The 12,733-nt window shown below is 40.4% G+C and overlaps 1 long non-coding RNA gene across 2 annotated transcripts in view; it reads left to right on the top strand.

Annotated features, from left to right (window-relative positions):
• Positions 1 to 4,850: 4,850 nt before the first annotated feature.
• The window catches only part of LOC113747779 (uncharacterized), a 29,378-nt gene continuing 21,495 nt past the window's right edge, over positions 4,851 to 12,733 (top strand). For both annotated transcript variants that reach the window (XR_003463885.1, XR_003463884.1), the window contains exon 1: positions 4,851 to 5,171. This is a non-coding gene — a long non-coding RNA (uncharacterized LOC113747779). The remainder of the gene's footprint in view (positions 5,172 to 12,733) is intronic.

Here is a 12,733-nt window from a genome sequence, read left to right as displayed (position 1 = left end):
TGCTGCTGTTCTCCCATTTCACCTTCCACTTTCTTCCTTACTCTCCACTCCACTGTGGTTTGTTTTGGCAGAGCTTGAACAGAACCACAGAGGAGACTTATACTGGAACAATACATAGCTTCTATTCCACCTGATGCCCTGCTTTTACTTGTATACCTTATCTCCTTTCCTCTCCTCTCCTCTCTTTATGAAAAGGTTTTTTTTTTTAAAGATAATTTTTTGGCCTTTTCAAGCTTTATTTGACAGAGACAGCTGAAGAGTGACATGAATGTGGGGGGAGAGAGACGGGGAATGACATGTGGGAAAGAGCCACAGGTCAGAGTTGAACCCTGGGCTTCCGCAGCAAGGACTGAGCCTTCACACATGGGGCAGCTGCTCTACCAACTGAGCTTAACGACCTCCTTTTTTTTTTAATTAATAACGTTAAAGTTTGTTTGTCTTGGTTACTTTCATGGCCACATTTATATATCAGATTCTAATTTTTATTGTGGTTCAGCTTCCCAGCTTCCTCTGAATACTTCATATTGTATTAGTAGGCTATAATAGCATTGTATAGTATGTCTTAGTAGCCTCAGTTTGTCCTGTTATCAGGCAATGTAAACAATCATACATCAGACTGTGGGTAACATCACCTCCTTTAATACAAATACACTTCATTTCCATTCCACTTTCATGCACATGTTCTCAAACATCACTGCCAACATTGCTACAGCATGTTCAGTCTCTTCTGCAGCAAAGATCTCAGATCAGACAAAATGATCATCATCGGACTAAATTCACGTTAAACCTCTTCAGTATAAAACACTGTCAACAGACGAGGTTAAATCTACAAATAATGTTGACTTGATCGTTCTTTGTTTCCAGTAAGACCTTTAGCATCAAATGATTTGACTTGTCCTCAGTCAAACTGTACAGTAATATCATCAATGTTACGCTGTTCAGAACCAAAGTTTGACAACTATATATACACAGAATGTACTATCTTTATAGTTCATATCTACATGTTTAAAACCAGTCCAGTATGTCATCCTATCCAGCTGTAGGCTCGGCACTCAGCCTGTGGGTTTTCTTTATAAACTACCGTGTAACCGCACTCTGTCCTGATCCGCTGACACTTCCTGGGCCAGGAGGTGGGCTTCATTGGCCTGGAAGGAAGAGAAGAGTGATTTATGAGACTATCAGGCACGATGACGGAATTCCCATAAGCAAGGCGTTATATAACTGAAATCCATTCACATGACCTGAAGTGAACAATCTACTCACGTGACGCAGTAGACACCAAAGTTGTGACAGAAGCACTTGTCACAGCCTCTCCGGAAAGATTCTCCCGGTTTGAAGAACTTGTCTTTATAAGAACAGATACCTGTGGAAGAAATAAGAACCACAGTCACATCTCTTTTATGTCCACATTTTCAACCTTTTATTTTCCTTTCCAGTTCTGGACATGCCCCTGATAGGTGAAAATATGTGTCTTTTTACAGGCGGTCACATCAAAACTTTGCTGATTCTGTAAATGTCTACCCTTTGGACAGAACATATAATGCCCTGCTGCAAGAGGTCAGGCTAAATCTAGCATCCACAGTAAATTATCCTCCCATTCCTGCAGGCAGCGGAAACTATCCTCATGGGGTATGTCAGTCACCTTGAGGAGGGGATCAATAGGAACACACTGATCTGCTGTGGAGAGCCCTACGGGGCTGAATGCAAGGTCAGAGCTCAGAGGACATAGAGTCTATGGTCAGTCAGTTGGGGTTGGTTTAATAGCTAGAGGTAGCTACCATAAGTCACAAGCAACCCCCAGACTGGGCTGCAGCACACACACATATGATTGTGAATAGATACAGGAGGACAGATAGGACAGATATAGAAGTCGTTCTTACCTTTTATGTGGTAAATGGCGGCTTCAGAGTGTCCATTGCTGAAGAGAAGGATGAGGGACAAGCAGAAAGCAAACACCAGCGATAGGGAGCATCCATGAATGTTACTTATTGAGTGTAACATGGTAAAACAATGAATTGAAGAGAGAATTATGAACTCTTTCAACCCTTTGAATCTTAAGCTACAGTAAAATCCAGTAAAGTCCTTGTGATGGCCCAGTAGACACTGGCTAATATTTATAGTCTGACATCTCTACTGGGCAGAGAGAGAGAGAAAAAAAACATCTCACCACATCATCTCCACATGTTTAGGTCCCTGGTTTCTTCCCGGCGTCCAACTTTTGTTTCAGAGCGAGGTGTGTTTGGAGTTTAGCTGTGTACCCATGCGTCCCTAAATATTACCTTTGGCCCTCGTTTGCTGCGTATAAGGTTGCGTGGGTGAAAGGAAGGCCGGCGCTCTAACAGGACGGTCAATTGGTTCAGCAGCGTCCTCTAACCAGCTGGGCTTTTTCTGTATCTTTTGACTCATTTTATCCCCCCCCCCCCACTACCACACACACACACACACACACCTCCTGACACACACAGATGCTGACTATTAAAGCTAAACTTATTTTTATGACTGCTGACATTATCAAAAAAAAAAACAAGTCTTTGTGCTGACATTGTCCCTTGTGTGAGGGAAATTAATTCAAGCCAAATGATCGCAAAACTGCAATTCTAAAAACATCAAAAATGCATGAAAAATATTGCAAACTTCAGAATCCATCTGAGGAAATGACGAGAGTGTCACGGTCTGTGCAGGACATATTGTGCTTTTAACTGTTTACATACGCTGCAGTACATATAGCATGAAGTAAAGACCACAATATTGCCAAGATAGTATGTCAGATATTTCCTAGATGTGTATATTTCCTACATGTAGTCTGACATCTGGAAAAATGGCTCAAATATTTGAGGCCAAGGTCAGGAAACTCTCAGATGTGAGTACATGTGTATATAGTGATGTGTCTAACATATAGAGGAGAAAAAATTCTCTCTGAGCCCCTCTCTCTCTCACACACACACACACACACACACACAGGCGGTTTTAACTGGTTGTGTGACTGACCGCAGGACAGTTTGTGGTCAGTCCCTTCCTTCCTGACAGCCTCTGGGCAGTGACCAGTCGACACACCATGCTCTGACAAAAGAGAAAACAAATAGGACATCAAGGGACTGGAAGGAACTTGCGGTGGCCGAGGGGCTCCAGCTAGAAACCGCCACCGTCTCCACGTCAAACCCTTTAGTCACACGGGAACACTTTCAGGGTGTTCGATGGCTCAGTGGTTAGTGGTGGCTCACACAAGAAGAAGCTCCTGTGTTTTGAACAAAACCAGCGCTGCGGGTCTTTGCATGTTCTTCCTGTGCTTCTATCTGGTTTTACCACCGGGAACAAACATTAGGTGAAGTTCACTGTGTTTTCTATTAGTTTTCTATTGCTACTTTTAAGTTTACTGTTCCCTTTTTTGGTTTGAGTGGTTATAAAGCATGGAGCAAAACATTATCACCCAATTTTGTGTTTCACCTCCTCCAGCTTATCCTCCTCTACCTCCTCCAGCCTCTTCTCGTCCATCTCCTCCAGCCTCTCCTGCTCTTCCTCCTCCTGTATCTCCTTCTGCATCTCTACTATCCGTCACCTGACAAAAATATATTGACCTATGACATGAGCAGTGGGACAATTTGGGGTGCAACAATCATCAATTTTGATGATATGGTTATAGAGGAAAAAACTTTCACAATTATCATGAGTATGGATGTATAAAATCACATTTGTAATCTGAGGTTTTATTGTATTTTTCCCTAAATCTTTCATTGTTGGTGTTTTTTTTAAAACAGTTTCTGCCTTTCAACATAAAAACAATACATGAAAATAAGTTCTTTGGCATTAAATATAAGATTTTTTTTAAATCTTTGCATTGTTGAGGCTCTACAGTTATTTATCAGCACTTTCAATAAAACTCAAAGACACTTTACAAGACTATTGAGAGCTTTGTAATTGATGAGGAGGATCTTGAAGTGGATATGCTGCTTTATTGGGAGCCAGTGAAGGTGTTGGAGGATGGTGTAATGCATTTATTTGAGTAACTTACACTTTGACTTCTAAAGAAGTCTCTTATGTTTGTTGTTTTTGGTCTTAAAAACTGCAGGGGACCAAAACGCTCTTTTGCCCCCCCTATCCGCAAATTACGTCCGTGCACCAGACGTCATAATTGATGTCCAAATACAATTAAAGTACACCTTTACATTACCTATAGCCACAATCTTTTCCTAGCTTTGGCTATTTGCCATAACCACATTTTCTCTTTAACTATAACCATCCTGTAGTTGCCATGCACAGATGTTATGACAAAATTTCAATTCTATTATACCAAGAAGACATGTATTTGCAAGCAATGTCAGTCAGTCCCGTTTGGGACCATCTCATCTGTGTGGTTGGTTACGCCTGAGTGCTTTCCAGCTAAAAGCTCAGGGAAGCAGCTGTGCACTGTTCTTTATGAAAAGAGGACGTTAACCAGATGTACATTTGCCAGACAGCCGATATTACCGATCCATTGAAGGTTCCTCTTGCAAAACCAAAACATACTGATTTATTGGCAATGATCTCATTTTTGTATGACAATCCAAGTTTGTTTGATAGCATGGAATAGATTCATTTGTGTCCCACGAGGCCGACAGAGAGGAAAACTCAGGCTACAACTGTCCTCCTCATAAGTCCCACAAAAACACATCACTGTTTCAAAAGTTTGGTCAACAGAGCATGGTTTGTGACATTAGTCATGGTTAAAAGAAACCAGTGGTCGGTAAGAAACGGAAAGCAAACCATCTCTCGTGTCAGAAGCCAACATTTAATTCATACATCCACCCTGATGTTGGACTGTTGTTATATAATTACGCCACCGACATTTTTTCTTTGCGCTCAAAAGGTCCAACATCATAATTACTATAGCCACTAGAGGGCTTTGTCCCTTAAATGTACCCTGGTTATTTTCTGAAACTGCAATTAACTGATGGTGTTGAACGCCACACGCGCTGCGGCTTCGCACAAAGAAGTTAGTGCAGCGCGCGCAGCTCAAACAGGTGTGCGTCAGAGGAAATTCGTTGTTGGAAAGTTGAAAAAGGGTTTCTATAATGTAAGATTTACATAAGTTCAACCGAGTGGAGCCAGTGTGTACTGCCAGAGAGAGAGAGCGCTACTCTGGCTGTGGAAAGAGGAACTTCGGCAGTGGGGTTTTCCCCAATTAATGGATCCAGGTGAGTCAGCCATCCACGGTTAGCACGTTATCTGATTAGCATTAATGTTGTGATCCAAACCAGTAGACCTTTTTTTTTTCACAGCAGCCATTTTGACAGGAAATAGTCGGGTCAACACAGGTATTACCAATGACACTAACGAAGCTCCCGTTCCATTTATTGCAGCAGAGCCTTTGCAGTGAGTGACCTGCACCACAGCGTGCAACCTGACTCTGTTTGACCTTAATGGCACGGATTAATTAGCGTCATTGGTAACACCTGTGCCCCCCCTTAAATGACTGCTATGAAAAAGGACTTTTAACCCTTGGAGGGTGTTCTTCCTCCTCCTCTTCCGCTCTTCTCTTTTCCTTTTTCTTTTCTTTTTCTTCTGGCAGGATTTTAGAAAAAACTGAAGTTAAGAGTTGTCCTAAGGCATCTCCCACTCCCCCCATGGTAAAGTAGCGTGAACGTAGCTGAAATGTATGGGCCTCGTGCATGAACTTTTAATAATGCAGTTTTTTCGTTAAGTTTGTTATATGAGTGCGCATGTGGGATTCGACAAAATTGTCGCACATCGCTCGTTTCAACCAATGAGTGTCGCCTTATCATACAAAGTACTATAAAAGCTACCAGTTCGCGCCTTCTGCATCAAGCTGACAGAAATGAAGAGAGAACGGTTAACATGAAGTTAGATGATAAAAAGCAAACCAGTTGCTGAAGCAAAGCAGCCATGATTTCAGTGGGAGGCGGTCACGGCAGTGTGCCAAGAGTTTGATGGAAAATATTCAGTGTTGTGTGCAGTTGACTGTTGTCCACTGGACTCGGAACTGTAACTTGCCAGGAATAAATATGTCAATAGAAGCCCCACTCCAACAACAAAGAATTAAAGAGTTATCATCCTATCGGGGAATAGCAAGCCATGATTATACGGGAAAGGATATTTTTCATTTAGTTGATTATAATTCATAAACCATTCCCCTGACTACGGTTCAGACGGGTACGACAGGTCTGGTCTGGACGTGAATTCGTTCATACCAATGATTCTTGCATGAGGCCCTTCGAGTCCATGAAACGGGAGGCAGCCATAAAATAGTCAACTGTTAAGTTGTTGTTTATTCCGATCTTAAACATCTAAAAACCCAGATGAAATGCAGAGACATGTCCACAGTGTCCTATTCTGACTGTGGGTCAAATGTCAAAAGGTGTATTTTTATGTAGCAGGTTATTGTGACATGCCACCAAACACCACCCAGATTACTGTTGCTCCAACAACAATGTATGTAGCACTCAGACAAGCCACCAGTGTCACTGGTTGCTATCAAAACACCTGATGTTAATTATTGCTGTCACATTTAACAATGATCACTGCTACACACCAGCAACATAAAAAGTCCATATTTCTACACGACGTTTAAAACAGACAACACAGAGGTGACACACCTGACAGGTTTAACAACTCATGTTTTTCAATGAATGTGTGCTACTTTGGAAAAAGAATTAGTACCTGCTCCATGAATATGAAATTACTTGTAAGGGCATTCGTCACTCGGGTTCATGGCACCGCCAGTACGAGATCTGTGACTCACCACTGTACCCATGAGTTATTGCCTCTATAGGCCATAGCCTCATGATATGTCCTCGTCAATGACACTGATTGTCATGATATCAGTGACATTGCTCTAAGTAAGATTCTAACATGTGCACCACGGGGCCCTATCCCCCAGAGCAGCACTTCAAGGCTGTAACAGGAAATCCTGAAGGCACCAACCAGGGTCGAGGCTCACAGGAATAAAATTTGTTACGGCATTCAATTGTTTCATATCAGAAACTGGCAGTTTGCCCATTTGGGGGCAAGGCACGGTCATACTGTAAACTCTTAGAAATAATTCAGTCCATTTTAATGAAACCACACAAGGTAATGTGCATTCTGTAACAAACACGCAGGCAACATCACAATGAAAATACGATCCAGAGAGGAACTGATATACTGCATGTTAATCCATGTTATACTTTGTTAGGGATGCATTACTAACGGAAACCATTATGTTACACAGAAATATACAAAAATAAATGAATAAAACAAAATTTGAGTTACCAATGAGGCGTTGACACAAGATACCTAATTTCAGTGACATGTTGCCTCAGTAGGGTACATGTGACTTGTATGGTTATTGGGCATCCCTACCATATATAAAATCAATGAGCAGATAGCTAGATGTGCATGTGTGTGTTTTCAGAGCTAGCTAACTCTCAGGAAGCTGTGTACACAGTACTGTATTAAAAGGCTCATTATGGAAATGCTCAGCAAACACAAACAAGCCAGACACGTGAGCAAGATTTTTAATGCTCTTGGGATGTGGTCATCGCCCAAATTACGCATCACTCCACAACACGTTCATAGTGAAGTTTCAGTTTGACACATTAGTGGAAGAATAGTACTACTCTGGTTTTCCAAGCTGGGCCTTTAAGACAATAGAAAACAGCCCCTTATGCTGAATTCTAATGATACTGTCCATGCTGGCTCTGCACGGACCTTGGCCTACATCTATAAAACATCTTAGGGTAGGCGTGCTGGGGCCCTTATCAAGAAGAGTTTCTTTCACTATAACCTTGAAGTAACTGTGCGAGCATTTGAAAAATATGATACAAACAATTGAAACAGTATCACAGACTCATCCATTTGGTATTGCAAGAAATGTTTTTGCTTTTGATATGTACATGATAGTTTGAGAAAATCAGTGCCCTTGCTGAGACTAAGCATGGTGATTTCTTTTTATATCTAATGGTATAAATGGCGGTAATGTCTCTCATATACTGTAGTACATATGTGATTTAGACATGCATCTCTCATTTGGGAATACTTTCACGGGCCCAGGACATATTTCACGACAAATCTACAGAAAGAAAACAACAAAGAAAAAAAGCCCGAGACCTAGGGGTCACGTCAGGCTTCCAAGCTTCATTACTTGTGTGATCATTGTTGGTCCTCCTCTCCGGGTACTCTGTTCCTGAGGACTTGACGATGAACTGAAAAATACCTTAACAAGGAACTGACAATACCTTAACCCTGATGAGCACATATTTGTACCACTCCAGGTGCCTCTAAGAACTCTTGATTTAATTCAGATGTGGTGCAGAACCAGCAAAACAAGTAGTGACACTGTAGTTTTTTTCTACTAAAGACTACATACTCTGCTCTGACTGAGCTCGAAGCTAGGTGGGTTTTACTGCGAGATTGAGGTCAATTCAGTTTCAAGTCAAACAGCTGAAACAAAACAAAAAAATCCCCCTGATTATTTAACCGAATTTGGGGAAACATTTTGAATGTAGAGTTTAAAAAGTGCTTGATTTTCCTTATTTCAGTTTGTGATTAGACTCCAAAGCTGAATTCACCTCATATCAGAACATAAAGACATAAAAAAAAAAGAAAAGCTAATAAAAAGGACACAGAGACGATCAATAAGTCATTTCCAATCTCTAGCAGCAATCTAAAATGTTTGCTGATATGTAATATGTCATTGATGTGTCAAGGATTTCACCATAGTTTTTATCATGCAATATCATGTATAAGACATAATGTTGGGGGTGGGCCGGGCCGGGGGCAAAGATGAATAAGTCTAGTGACTTATGTTAATAGTTGACTTTCTGTTAACTCCTGAAATGCAGATGTTGCCAAAATACCATCAATGCTCATGTGTTAACATGAAAAAAAAAAGAAGAAAAAAAAAAAAAGAAGAATCAGTTTTTGTTTTGTATAACAAAAGAATGATATACTGATATTTGTCAAGTACTTCTGATGAGATCTTTGTTTCGTGTTAACTACAGAATCTTTCCTTTCGTTACGGTTTACTTTATGTATTTTGGTATGATGTATGATGATTGTTGTTTCGTCACATCAGACTTAACATCTCAGATTCAATCTTGACTCACAATGGATGACTGCTTGTTGAAATCTCAACACCCAAAAATGTATAAAAGTAAAAGTCTATTTATAAAAGTTGCTTGATCGTGGACAGAGACTGAAAGAGGCTTGTTGCTTTTCATGAATTATGATGACATGCTGATTTTGATTTGAAAAATTATGTCGAATTAATTCCTATTTGTGAATAGTATTCCAACTCACCATGATGACGATTTCTGTTCTGAAACACATTTTGAGAAAAGGTCGAATAAAGATATTTTACATTCAAAAACATCACACCCGACTGAATCTATGAGTCAATACACACTGTTCTGGTAGTGCAGCTTTACACACAGAGTTTCTATAGCAGTGTCCTGATGCCCGTGTATCCATAGCTGTGGTTGTAACAGCACTATTCACTGTCATTAACAGCCAAGCCACGATCCAGTTCGGCTGCTAGTGTTGAGGGTGAGTCACACAACCAAAAATATCACACACGGCCCATGCACACAGATGCGCGCTAAGAGGGTGGTGTAGACTGAGACCGCCTGTGACTTAAGAATCCACAGTAAGTACCTGTCATTCATCAGTGGGTTCATCCTCTGTGTGGTCTGCTTACCAACTACCGCACTGGTCACCCAGTACTGTTATTTATTGAATTCTGTGTTTTTATCCCTTGGAACAGTGAAGCAGGATGAGATCAGATACCACAAGGCTGGCCCACTACAGTACAAAGTCCTACTTTTAGAAACTTCAAAGGTTTACTGCCATTTAAATTTGGAAATGAAAAGTGTATTCATTATTTACTTGGGACTCCAAATCTATTTACAGTCAAAGTGCTACATACTGTTTGACATCACAACATACACATTTCAAAGGATGTCAAGAAAACAGGTTATTGTGGCACAACACGATACATTATGAACTATTTAAACTGCTACTACTGCATTTTTATCATAATCTTAAAATAATCTTGCGAAACACTTTGTTTTGCTTTATAATAAGAATAATACATTTAATTTAATGCACTTTACATTTGAAGCAAATCTCAAAGTGCTACAATACACCACATAATATACGCACACAAAGCAACAAGTACTGTATATCACAACAAAGAAATAACGTAAAAAACGATATGATGTGGAAAAAAGGAAAGTAAGTCCTTTTTTAAAACTTTCAAGGGTCTGTGATGCCCTCAGATGGTCAGGAAGAGCAGTCCAAGGCGGGGTGCAGCGTAACAGAAGGCTCTGTCCCCATGGTGCTGAGCTTGGTCCCTCGGGCAAAGGAGAGTTTTTGGGAGCAGAGGGATCGTGTAGGGGTTTGTGGGATAAGCAGTTTTTTGAGGTAGATGGTGTGTTGCCATAGATGCACTGGTGAGTGAGAAGAGAGATTTATAACTGAAATCTAGCAGAGATGGGAAGCCAGGCAGTGAGTGAAGGATGGGGGTGATGTGTCTGATTTCATACTCTCATCAGGATCCTAGCACGCTGTTCTGGACTTGTTGTAACTGCTGAAGGTGTTTACTGTGGGTCCAATGAGAAGTGCGTTGCAGTAATCAAGTCTGAGTTTTGGGCCGAGTTTGGCCTGTTCAAATAACATTTAGGCTTCAAGTTATGCATAATTAAGGGTGTGGCCGCTTTGATTGACAAGTGGGTGCCATTACGAAGACCCTAACCCACCTTAGGTCGACTGATGATCCAATCTTTTCTGATTTTAGATGGCCAGGACTGCCAACATGGCGACAACGAGAGCCAAAGACTTTGAACTTCACAACAGCTATTAAAAATGTCTGTGTTGAGGCTAACACCTCACAATGACAAGGCTAAAAGGCTGAGGCTTAAAGAGAAATAGGTTCGATATACAGTTCAGTTGTTAGAGAAGTTGTAAGATGAGTCTGATAGAAAAGCTTTTGATTAATGGATCCACGTCTTGTCACAAAGTGTGATCATCAGTGGTTTGGATGTCTGTGTGGTCCTTTTCTGCTGAGAACTACTGGACCTACCACATCTGCAACCCCAGAGGCAAAACCTCTTTCACTTGTTTACAGCCAACCACCACAGTCAGCCCACTCGTGTAGATCTGTTGACCTCGACCTACCACACTGTGCGACAGTCAGCCATTCATCAATAATTTAATTTATAATTCCACCACAAATAAGATTTTCTGTTCACATAATCCAGGATGTGGTCAAAGATGCTGGGGTTCCAGAGCAGCATAAAAATTACAGGATGTCTATTAGATGAAATTCAGCATGTGTGGTGGTCATGGATATGGGAACAAAAAACTCTTTACTTATGCATTTCCACTCATCATTCTATTTCCATAGTTATTCAGAGATCGGTAGAAGTAGTCCACAGCATCAGCCATTACTGGAATTTCCCCAATTGACCTATGTTTATGTCACCTGCTGATCCGAGGTCCAGTACTACAGTATCTTACAGCCCAGTACAAGTACAGTTCTATGATCGATTAATTTACTGGGTTCGATGAGGACATTGGTGTTAGCAACTGTAAAAAGAGAAGTGAGACCTCCAGTCCAAACAAACACACAACACTGATTCAAGGAAAGTGAAAAAAATACAATCAACTGAGATGAAACTGTCAAAACTGCAGTAACTAGAAATTAGGAATGTTCATTCAGTACTCCATACAAAAAGTAATGTATCCTCTGTTGTACCAACACTTTCATTATCACTTACCAGTCTGCAGTAGTCTTTGTTTAGTCTAGTTTCCATTACATGAAGTCACTTGAGGTTATTAGACCGAGTACTCCTTTAGTGTTAAGATATCTTTAGCCTTGAGTTTAGTTATTACGTCAGTTCACTTAGTTTTTAGTTGTGGTCCAGTGGCCCAAGTAGCATTAATGTAAAAAAAAAAAGAAACAATAATAAAATAAAAATATTTCGCCATGGCTGGTTTCAATTTAGATTTTGTTCCTACCGCCCTCAATGGTACAGCTCCACATGTCAGCGATGACCACAAGATGAAGCAGCCACGAGCAGCGATGATGATGGACATCAAAAGCCTGCACACTATATTATCAATGTGAACTTCCTAGCTCTTCATTCGCCCCATTTCAAGAACTTTGTCTGCTCCGACACAGAATTAACCAGCAATAACTATAAGAATTAAATTTCTGATCCCCTTATTATTACACATACATTGCACACGAATGCACAAACACTTCTTTTACATTTAAGTACATGCGCATCAGCATCTAACACATTTCAAATAAGCATAAATGACCTTACATGCTTCTAGGGCTTCAACAGCAGTAAAAATAACACAACACAATGCATCAAAATTAATGTTGCTGCCATCATTGACCCATCTTAGGGCCTAATAACAATAGTTAGCCATTAGTCATGAAATGTATTTATGGAAATTATTTTAGTTTTTTTGTTTTTTTTAAGTAAAAACCAGCAGAGTTATGTAAACATACTGGCATTAAAGGGTTAAAAACCAAAAAATATAATTAATATTTGATATGTATATTTCAGGCTGAAGTAGTTCTAAAAGACTGACGTGTTTAAAGTGGAAAAAAATATTATTATATAGTATTTTTATAGCAGTTTTTAGGAAGGTGGCACGTTTTGTCTTATGATCTATTAAGGAGACATAACGGGAAGACCCTCCAAGGCTTAAAAGTCCTTTTCATAGCATCCATTTAAGGGGGGACACA

Source organism: Larimichthys crocea, chromosome XV, assembly GCF_000972845.2.
Source record: "Larimichthys crocea isolate SSNF chromosome XV, L_crocea_2.0, whole genome shotgun sequence".
Lineage (NCBI taxonomy): Eukaryota > Metazoa > Chordata > Actinopteri > Sciaenidae > Larimichthys > Larimichthys crocea.
Note: the sequence above shows the minus strand (reverse complement) of the source record. Positions and strands in the feature narration are given on the sequence as shown.